Genomic DNA, 10,956 nt, shown 5'->3' on the forward strand with positions numbered 1-10,956 from the left:
AAAAAAATAAACAACTGCTAATTCAAATCCATATATATATATTCTATTATTCTATAAGTGAGAGTTTAACGGCTCTCCGTCAATTTGCCTGTTTCCCTATGTGGATAGTTTAGAAATTTCAGAAAAAGGCATTACATTAATCCAAGTGGTAGCCTAGAAAAAAGCCAATTGGTTAATAACCAGGAAATTATCAATTGAAAATTAACAAAGAAATTAACTATCTAAATTAACTACTCAAACATAGGTGAGGGTTTGTTTAGGTTAGTTAATTTCTTTATTTCATTTTTAAAATCATTTTTGTTTTTCTTTTTTTGAAATAAAAAGTGTATTTATTCATTAAAATTCAAACAATATTATTAAGAAAAATATAATAAAATTTAAAATAAAAAAAATATTTTTAAGAGTAATAAAATATATATCTTCTATTATATTACAAAAAAAAATTAGCAGACAAAAATATTAACAAGTAATATGCTAATAATCTATCTATATATTATTAAAAGCCAAAGAAAAAGGCACCACATTAGTCCAAGTGGTATCCTAGAAAAAAGACACTTGACATAATTAGGTAATAACAAAGAAATTATTTATTGAAAATTAACAAAGAAATTAACTACCTAAATTAATTACTCAAACATTGGTGAGGGTTGGTTTAAGTTAGTTAATTTCTTTATTTCATTTTTTAAAGTTATTTTCGTTTTTCTTTTTTAAAATAAAAGTGTATTTATTCATTAAAATTCAAACAATATTATTGAGAAAAATATAATAAACTTTAAAATAAAAAAATATTTTCAAAGAGTAATAAAATATATATCTTCTATTATATTACAAAAAAATTACCAGACAAAAATATTAAACAAGTAATATGCTAATAATTTCTATTAACAATATAATTATACTAAACGTTGGATAATATTATACATAAAATTACATAACAAAAAAGTTATTTGACGACTATATAAGTCCATTTAATTTAATAGAGATTTCATTCATTAAAAATCAGACAATATCTATTCTATTTATATAGAATTGGGAAAGCAAATTATTGTGATAATTTCAAATGTAACATCAAAAAATTAACAAGGTGACAAATTTTAGGCAAAGCTCCAACAAATTTGGAGATTCAAAAGTTATTTACAAAACAAAACGATAAGAAAATACACAGCGAAATTAACTACCTAAAATTAACTATTCAAACATGGGTGATATAATAAAGATAAATACATAACAAAAAGTTATTATATGACTACATAGTTCCCTTTAATTTAATCGAAAATTTGTTCATTAAAATTCAGGCAATATTTTTTAGAACAATAGAATAAAATTTAAAATAAAAATTATTTCAAGAGTAATAAAATATATATCTTTTATTATATTATAAATACAAAGCAACAGAGAAAAATACTAAATAAAGTAATATGCTGATAGAAATTTCTATTAACAATGTAATAATACTAAATATTGGATGATATAATAAAAAAATAACAAAAAAGTTATTCGCTATGCTGCTTATTGTGACGACCCGAATTTCTCGGGAATCGTGATGACGCCTACTCGTGAAAGCTGGGCAAGCTGAGTATTATAATTTTCATGACCCTTTTTATTAAGCATGCGCAACAATTCAAAGTATTAAGTGATGAAACAACTGAATAAATTAAATAACCAGAAATGCGGAAGACGAAAAACTTAATAGTTCAACCAAACACTGCTACATAATTTGAAGTACAATACTACTCAGAATTTGGTGTCACAAGTCACAAACTATCTAAGAATACTACAAATAAGGTCTGAATGGAAATACACAAGTCTGTCTCTGAATAAGTAAAAATAGAAAGAGAAGAGATAGGAGGAGACGCCAAGGCCCATGGACGTCTGCAGGACTACCTCGGGTCACCTGAATGGACTGAAGACAGCACCCTCACTGCAGTCCAAACGCTCCGGTGTCAGTATCCGCACACAATGCAGAGTATAGTATCAACACAACCGACCCCATGTGCTGGTAAGTACCTACCCTAATCTCGCGAAGTAGTGACGAAACTAGGACCAAACTACCAAATAAACTTATGCAGTTAAATTATATACAACGGAAATAGAAGCAGATAATTACAACTAAAGTTGGGAGAGGGAAACATGTTGCAGGGAGTAACAGGTAACAATAGAATAACAGTAGAGAAATTTAAGGAATGCCATAAATCAAATACCAGCAAAAGATAAGGAAATAAGAAACAAGTACACATGTAATACCGTTGCAGGCGTGCAACCCGATCCCATTTCATATAATACCCTTGCAGGCGTACAACCCGCTCCCATTTCATATAACGTGCAACCCGCTCCCATTTCATAAATTACCGTTGCAGGCGTGCAACCCGCTCCCATTTCATATAGTACCGTTGCAGGCGTGCAACCCGCTCCCTTTTCATTTATCAACACCAATCATAAAAGAACTCCAGCAAGGGAACAATAATATAACAACAACATCCCGGCAAGGGAACAATAATATAACAACAACATCCCGGTAAGGGAACAATAATATGACAACAACATCCCAGCAAGGGAACAATAATATCACAATAATATCCCGACAAGGGAACAATAATGATAATCCTCATATGAAGCACAAATAAACTATAATGGAGTCATAACAATTACAATACAAGACTCACGGGCATGCTTGACACCGACGTATAGATACTCGTCGTCATGCCTATACGTCGTACTCCACAATTAACACATAGCAAATAAGACACAACTTCTAATCCCTCAAGCTAAGGTTAGACCAAACACTTACCTCGAACTTCCACGTCCAACTCAAGCCTCAAACACCGTTTTTCCTTTAGAACTCGCCTCCAAATTACTCATATCTAGTCCAAATTGATTTAACAATATTAATAAATGCTAAAGAATTCATATCCAATGCTTAATTATAGGTTTCCTATCATTTTCCTCCAAAAGTCAAAAATCGACCCCAGGCTTGTCGCGCCCCCTTTTTTCCCTCCGCGGAGAGAGAAGTTCGGGTTTTGGCATTCATGGGGTGTGATAACTCCTTTCCTTTTGGGAATTGGGTATTTAAAGAGTCTCCACATAACAGATTATGGTGCGTTAGGGTACCTAGAGCGATTAACTCTTGGATCGGTTTGCATTACCAAAGATTAGGGTAAGGGATCGAAATGACCTCGAGGGGAAGGTGTTAGGCACCCCTCTTAGTCCACAACTGTGGGTCCCGGCCAAACTTATAGTCATGAATTAGTCCAAATAAGTACTTGAAACAAATAATTACAAATAAGGCATGTTTGTATGACTCAAATAATAATAAGATAGAAGTTTTTGGACAAGTTGTATAAAACAAAGTCTTAAACAAAAAGAATCTCGGGAAAAACACAATGTCCGGCAAACACTCCTCAATGAGGGGCTACCCGTGACATTAGCGCGTAGTCATCATATCCCACATCTACCCTTCCCATCCCCGTAGTGGTCATTTAAAGCGAGTGTTTGGTCAGTGATCTCTATTGCGTGCTGTTACCCGTCCCTTCTTAATGGTCCTAGAGGGATTTAGGACCTCTACCTATAGGTGGTTCTAGATAGACCCCTAAGGTTATAAAGGTGAAAATGCTAAGGCGACAGACAAGAAAAATTAGGACTTTAGCACATAAGATAAAAAGGGAGCAATTAAAGGCTCAAAGTTTCCTCCTCAAACAAGGCACATAAACAGCACGACTCAAGCATAAATAAGGGCCTTTTGTTAAAAAGTATCCTAAGGCATGATGTCTAAGTGAATATACAGAAGACAAACAGTTTATTTTATAAACTAAAAAACAATGACCCTAGCAATTGCCTATTGATTCTTTTTTAAAACCAGTTATACCAGAATAACCTAAGTCACAGAAATAGTTTCAGAGTTGCAAGATTTGAAAACGTCCTATAGGCTTGCCTGTACACGGAATACTAATGACTACATTTTATAGAGTGAAACAAGGAAGGTTTAAAACATACTCTTTAATCTTTATAGGCATGCTGTCTAATAATAGATTAAGGTAGTTTTTAAAAGAACTCGTTTCAGGGAAATATAAACCACTTAATTAAACCAGTTTAGAAGTAAGCTAATCGTTAACCAGATTAATTTATTTAAAACCAAACTACTTTAGATCTATAGGCAGAATTCTGGTGTTGTTCCCTATAGGCATGATATCTACTTATCTAATACTGATTTTAAAGACTTGCAGGCATGATGACAAATGAAAACACACATAAACACTTGTTATAATAGAAGTCGGATTTGGATTATATCCTATAGGCATGATATCTACTTGTGCAGCTGATTTTAAGGCTTATAAACATGATTTCTATTATGGAACACTCGAAACCTATAGGCATGATTTCTAACATGGTGAGACAAACATGACAAGATGTAAAAGTTCTATAGGCATGTTTTCTACCTGTATTACCCCACAAACATGTAGCTACCCACTCTTTTCACTAATTACCCCAATATTTGTTTATAAGTTATTACAGACCATATGAATGAATTACATAAGTAAATAAGAAAATAGGAAGTTATTCTATAGGGAGCCTACAGATAGGCCCCGGTTTCCAAAGCCTCCAATAGCCTTAAATGACTCAATTCCATAGACAATGTCGTAGTATAGGTGCATCAAAGCTCCCTAAGGATCTCAAGGATCCCGGGTAGTGCTTACACCTAAATTTGATAACCAAAATTGATAAGTGTAGTGTGGAAGGTCCAGCCTCAGTATGCCAGAGTTCAGAGGGTTCTCAAAAGGATCCCAAGGAGGTACACATACTGGAGTGGGCAGAACTTATTGACTTAGGAGTATAGTGAAAGTGCTTGATGCAAGTTGAAAGGTTTTAGTGGGAAAACTGTATTAAAAGAGTAGGTTTGTTTGAAATAGTTTGCGGAGTAAAAGAAGGAGTTATGCAGTAAAACAATTTTGAAAAGAGAGTTGCATGATTAGATAATAGTAAATCAAACATGAAGTCCAAAACCACATCAGCAATACTTAAAGAGCACAGAACCAAACATAAGGAACAAACCTACATACAGGGGTGATACGGATTGGGGATACATGGAACACATGATAGTAAACACATAACATGCAGAGGTAATTGGTACAGACATGCTCAGAAACAATTGATCAGACATAGATGGGGTAACATGTTACACTTATCCTAAGGAAGGAGAGTACATTACATGCTAATCAGGTAATCATATTAACTGCAGGTTTCATAGCAAAACCATAAGTAAAAGTAAACTAGAAATAGGATGAACTGAAGCAATAAAAGAACCATATTATTTTTGGAACTTGAACTGAAATTAGAATATACCAGTAAAGAAGACAGTAAGCAAGAGTGAAAGAGTAGGAGAGCACAATAGTTAGCCTTGGCTTACAGCCGGCGAACTCAGAATAGTAGCAAGTAGCACAAAAGAGAGAGATCAGAAAGTTTAAGTGTGAAAGAGAGAGAGCTTTTGAGCCAAAGTGTTCGTCCCTTTGTGTTAATGAGAGAGTGTTAATATATAGTAGTTCGAAATTAGATAAAAATAAGACAAGAATCATAGTAGTATAACAATTATGGAACTCAGAACCAATTAGAGCAAAATCAGGACAAGTACTCCCTTAAGTCAAGGGAATCAATTCAAACGGTAGGAACAAGTAGAATATAAGGAAAGATAAGGTAGGCGAATCAGTTAATTTGAATAGACGAGGTAGAAATTGATGGTTTAAAGGAAGGTCTTTCAATCAAACAATAAAATAGAAAATTCAGAATCAATCAAAAGGGAAGTCATGATTCAGTATTCAGCATATAAATAGAGTAAAATAAGAATAGCCAGTCATAGCAAACATGCAGGTTAAACAGTATCGATAGAAAGAGGTAAGACTGAACAATCAAAATGAACATAAACATACAGAGGTGATATAAGTTAGGCATAAGAAACTCAGTAGAAAACACATTCGAAGTGAAATAGTAACAAAAACTCAAACAAGAACAGGCTAGTCACAAAATCAAATGAAGAAACCTAGAAAAATTAGGGCTTTCAACATATGCAAGTTGAAGAGGTAGTAAAATCATAGAATCAGTCGAAATATGCAAGATATAGAAGTTTAAACATAAAGAATCAGTTTAAATAAGGTTTTAGAAGAAGTTTCGAAAACCCTAATTTTAGAAGAAGGTGAAAACACTTTGAAATTGATAATTCTTGTAAAGAGTTACAAGGATAGTGTAAAACATCAAAGAAACAGACTCAAATCGTTTAAAAATCATATAGATCTAGGAGATGTACGCAAAAATTAGGGTTTTAGAAGAAACCCAAGTAGAGATGAAAGAACCTGTCTAAAATCTCAAGAATCGTAACAAGTACATCATGATTTTTCTTGAAATCATACTGAAGTAGCCAAGAACAAACAAATAACAAACCCTAGATGCAAGTTGGCGTGGCCCAGGGTCCTTGAAGACCTTATAGAAGGCAAGCATAACATTAGAGGAGCCATTGGAGGCTTAGGAGTTGAAGGGAGATCACCGGAGAATACCGGAGAATAAGGTCGGCGGTTGAAGGAGCTAGGGTTAGGTTGAGTGGTTGAGAGAGGAAAGGATATGAGAGAATACAGAGGCGGTGGTATCTAAACAATGAGCTAGGGTTAGGGGTCGTTTGGAATTAAAAATGGTAAGAACGGACGAGGGTCGTTGATCTAAAAGATCAACGACCATGATTTAATAAGGCTTTGGGTTGGGTAGGCAGGTTTAGGGCTTGGGTAGGGTGTTTTTAATATGAAATTGGGCTGGGGTTGGGTTTAAATTGGGCTACAATTGAAATGCAAATCTGGCTATATTTTAAATAGATAATTTTTCCTATATAATTTATAATAAATGCTAAATAATTTCTGGAAAATAGTTTTGTGTAATAAAATAATTTAAAATAGATATTTAACATTTTAAAAATATAGGAGATCAATTTTACGCATATAAATGTAATTATACATTAATAGGGCTAATATTGCAATTATATGCAATTTAGCTTTAAAAATACAAAATGCAATTATAAAATGCATAAAAATATTTTAACCATATTTTGGCATAAATATAGAAATTAAATGACTAAATTACCACAACAATAATTTGAGGGATAATTATTGGAAATTTTATGAATAAAAGGGAAGAAAATAAATCAATTTAAATCCTTAAATTTATGGGAAAAATTATAAAAACCTTGTGCATACTTATATATGCATGTATATGCTATTTTATAAAAACCATGTGCATGCTTATATATGCATATATATATATATATATATATATATATATATATATATATATATATATATATATATATATATATATATATATGCTATTTTGAAGGTATTTATGCATATTAAAAATATATAGGGAAAATTGGGTATCAATAGCTGCCTCTCTTTACCCGGAAAGGATGAAAAAAATTTCGGGTAAAGAAATGATGGTCAATTTTGGTCGGACGGGATGTTTTGAAGGATAGAGGTTGGACTCCGGTTTTTGAGTTGCCTACATATCCATGGTTTTACAGGAATCAGGCCATGTGTAGTTCTGGGTTCATCTGCGGAATATGCCGATGAAATTACTGCAAGAACGGACACGCGATGCGGAAGCGGCTACGGTGAGCGGTTAAAGTTCGGTACGGTTGGAGGGAACTGGAGTGATATCACTCCTACTAGGATAGTGGTTACTTACCGGTTACATGCAGATAAAAGATGCTACAAACATGCACTTGCGAAAAATTTAAACATGTTGCAAATTCCCTTTGGACCATAAAGGTTGTCTTCGGACGATTAAAGATGACGTCCTCAGACCATGACATCCTGGGCAATGAATTATTTAGTGAGGAATTCGCAGGCCATGAAATGATGTTCTCGGGCCATGAAGATGGTACCTCTGAACCATGACTCCTTTGAATAATGATATGCAAATTTGAGAGATCCTTAGGCCATGGCATGGTGTCTTCCGGCTATGAGGATGATGCCTTTTAGACTATGACGCCTTTGGATAGGTTGACAATATTTCAGCCCATGATTTTCAATAGTCATGATGTCATCAAGACAATGATTAGTCTTTTGAAATGGAGGGCAGAGCTTAGCCCGATTGGAAAGAAAATAGCTAGTAAAATAGAGCAATATCTGTGCAAAGAGGGACAGTGCTTAGTCCCGTGCAAGTGAGGAGGCAGGGATTAGCCTCATATAGGTATGGAGGTAGGGATTTGCCTCATGCAAGTATGGAGTCAAGGATTAGACTCATGCAAGTAGGGAGGCAAGGATTAGCCTCATGCAGATAGGGAGTCTAGGATTAGACTTATGCAAGTATGGAGGTAAGGATTAGCCTCATGCAAGTATGGAGGCAGGGATTAGCCTCATGGAAATGCGGAGGCAAGGATTAGCCTCATGAAAATATAGAGTGAAGGATTAGACTCATGCAAATATAGATGCAGGGATTAGCCTCACGCAAATGTGGAGGCAGGGATTAGCCTTATGCAAATGTGGAGGCAAGGATTAGCCTCATGCAGATAGGGAGTCAAGGATTAGACTCATGCAGATAGGAAGTCAAGGATTAGACTCGTGCAACTGGGGAGGCAAGGATTAGCCTCATACAAATAGGGAGTCAAGGATTAGACTCATGCAGGTATAGAGGCAAGGATTAGCCTCGTGCAGGTAGGGAGTTAATGATTAGACTCATGCAGGTATGGAGGCAAGGATTAGCCTCGTGCAAATATGGAGGCAGAGATTAGCCTCATGTTAATATGGAGGCAGGGATTAGCCTCATGCTAATGTGGAGGCATGGATTAGACTCCTGCAAATAGGGAGTCAGGGATTAGACTCATGCAAGTATGGAGGCAGGGATTAGCCTCATGGAGTCAAGGATTAGACTCATGCAGATATGGAGGCAAGGATTTGCCTCATGCAAGTATGGAGGCAGGGATTAGCCTTACGCAAATAGGGAGTCAAGTATTAGACCTATGCAAATGGGAGCAAAGATTAGCCTCATGCAAGTATGGAGGCAAGGATTAGCCTCATGCAGTTATGGAGGCAAGGATTAGCCTCATGCAAGTATGAAGGTAGGGATTAGCCTCATGGAGTCAAGGATTAGACTCATGCAGATATGGAGGCAAGGATTAGCCTCATGCAAATATGGAGTCAAGGATTAGACTCATGCAGATATGGAGGCAGGGATTAGCCTCATGCAAATATGGAGGCAAGTATTAGCCTCATGCAGATAGCAAGTAGTAAGTAAAAGTAGCATATGTCTTAGCTGGAGATGTATTCGATGTCTGATGGGCTGATTGATAGTGAATTATCTTTGTGTATACATGTTTTGCGAGTGCTATCGTTACGTCAAATGTGCCTGCATTCAAAGAAAAATTGTAAGTTTTGTGAGGGGGAGATTGGTTCGTGCTTCGTCCGCTGGCCTTGCTATGCTCCTTTCTGAAAGCCCCTTTCGAGTTCCCCTAGGTAACACCTGACTGTTATTGAAACAGAGTTTTTCAAAAAATACGCAATTGTTAATAAAAATAGAGTTATTTCGGAAAAATATATGAACTAGTGACTGTAACACTTCTCAAAGACATTGCAACTCTCTTATGTCGGAATTTTGAGGGCTCTCCTCAAAATTCTGCCCCAGTTTAGTAGATGATACTTCGGTTGTTTGTGGATAATGGATCTTGCTGAACCTTCTTCGGAATTTTGAGAATCCTTCTCAAAATTCTGCCCCAGTTTCTTAACTGATTACTGACCGTCTGACACATGTTGGCATTGACTAGACTTGCTCCGGAATTTTGAGGGTCCTACTCAAAATTCTGCCCTAGTTTCTACTCTTGGGCGAAATGAAAATTTTATTATGATATGACCGAACCCATAAGGCTGCCTACGTATCCCCTCTTAAATGGAAATCAGATCAAGCGTAGTTCAGTTACATCAAATGAGGAAATGTAAAGTATCTAAGCATAGTATCTCTTGACTGCGTCTGAATTGATTGGTTTTGGCCAGACTTCTCCGTCCATTTCTGCAAGTATGAGTGCTCCCCTTGCTAGTACTCTGTGAACCATGTACGGACCTTGCCAGTTGGGAGAGAATATCCCTTTGGCTTTATCTTGATGCGAGAAGATTTTCTTCAATACCAGCTGCCTTGGTGCGAACTATCTTGGTTTGACTCTTTTATTAAAAGCTCTGGACATTCTGTTCTGATAAAGTTGGCTGTGACACACTCAATTCATTCTCTTTCCATCAATAAGGGCCAATTTTTCATAACAACTCCCTATCCACTCTGCATCGCTAAGTTCATCTTCCTGTATGATTCTTAAAGAAGGAGATCTCCACCTCGGCTGGGATGACAGCCTCGGTACCATAAACCAACATGTACCTAACAGAGCAAAGGGTAACTTCTCATGCCATTGTTTGTGATTTTCTACCATTTTCCTTAGTATTTTCTTGATGTTTTTGTTGGCGGTTCTACGGCTCCATTCATCTGAGGTCTATAGGCTGTGGAATTCTTGTACTTGATTTTGAAAGCTTAACGTATAGCTTTCATTAGATCACTATTGAGATTGGCAGCGTTGTCAGTAATAATGGACATGGGAACTCCGAATCGGTAGACAATACGATCCTTGACAAAATCTACGACAACTTTCTTGGTTATAGCTTTGTAAGATACAGCTTCTACCCATTTTGTGAAGTTATCAATGGCTACCAAAATAAACTTGTATCCATTTGAAGCAGTGGACTCAATTGAACCAATAACTTCCATTTCCCAAGCGACGAATGGCCAAGGTAAGCTTGTTGCATTGAGCTCATTTGGCGGCACTTTTATCATGTCAGCATGCACTTGACATTGAAAGCATTTGCAGACATACTGAATGCAATCCGTCTCCATGGTCATCCAAAAGTAACCTACCCTGAGTATCTTCTTAGCCAAGATGAAACCATTTAT

Source organism: Nicotiana tabacum, chromosome 6 (assembly GCF_000715075.1).
Source record: "Nicotiana tabacum cultivar K326 chromosome 6, ASM71507v2, whole genome shotgun sequence".
NCBI classification, from domain to species: domain Eukaryota; kingdom Viridiplantae; phylum Streptophyta; class Magnoliopsida; order Solanales; family Solanaceae; genus Nicotiana; species Nicotiana tabacum.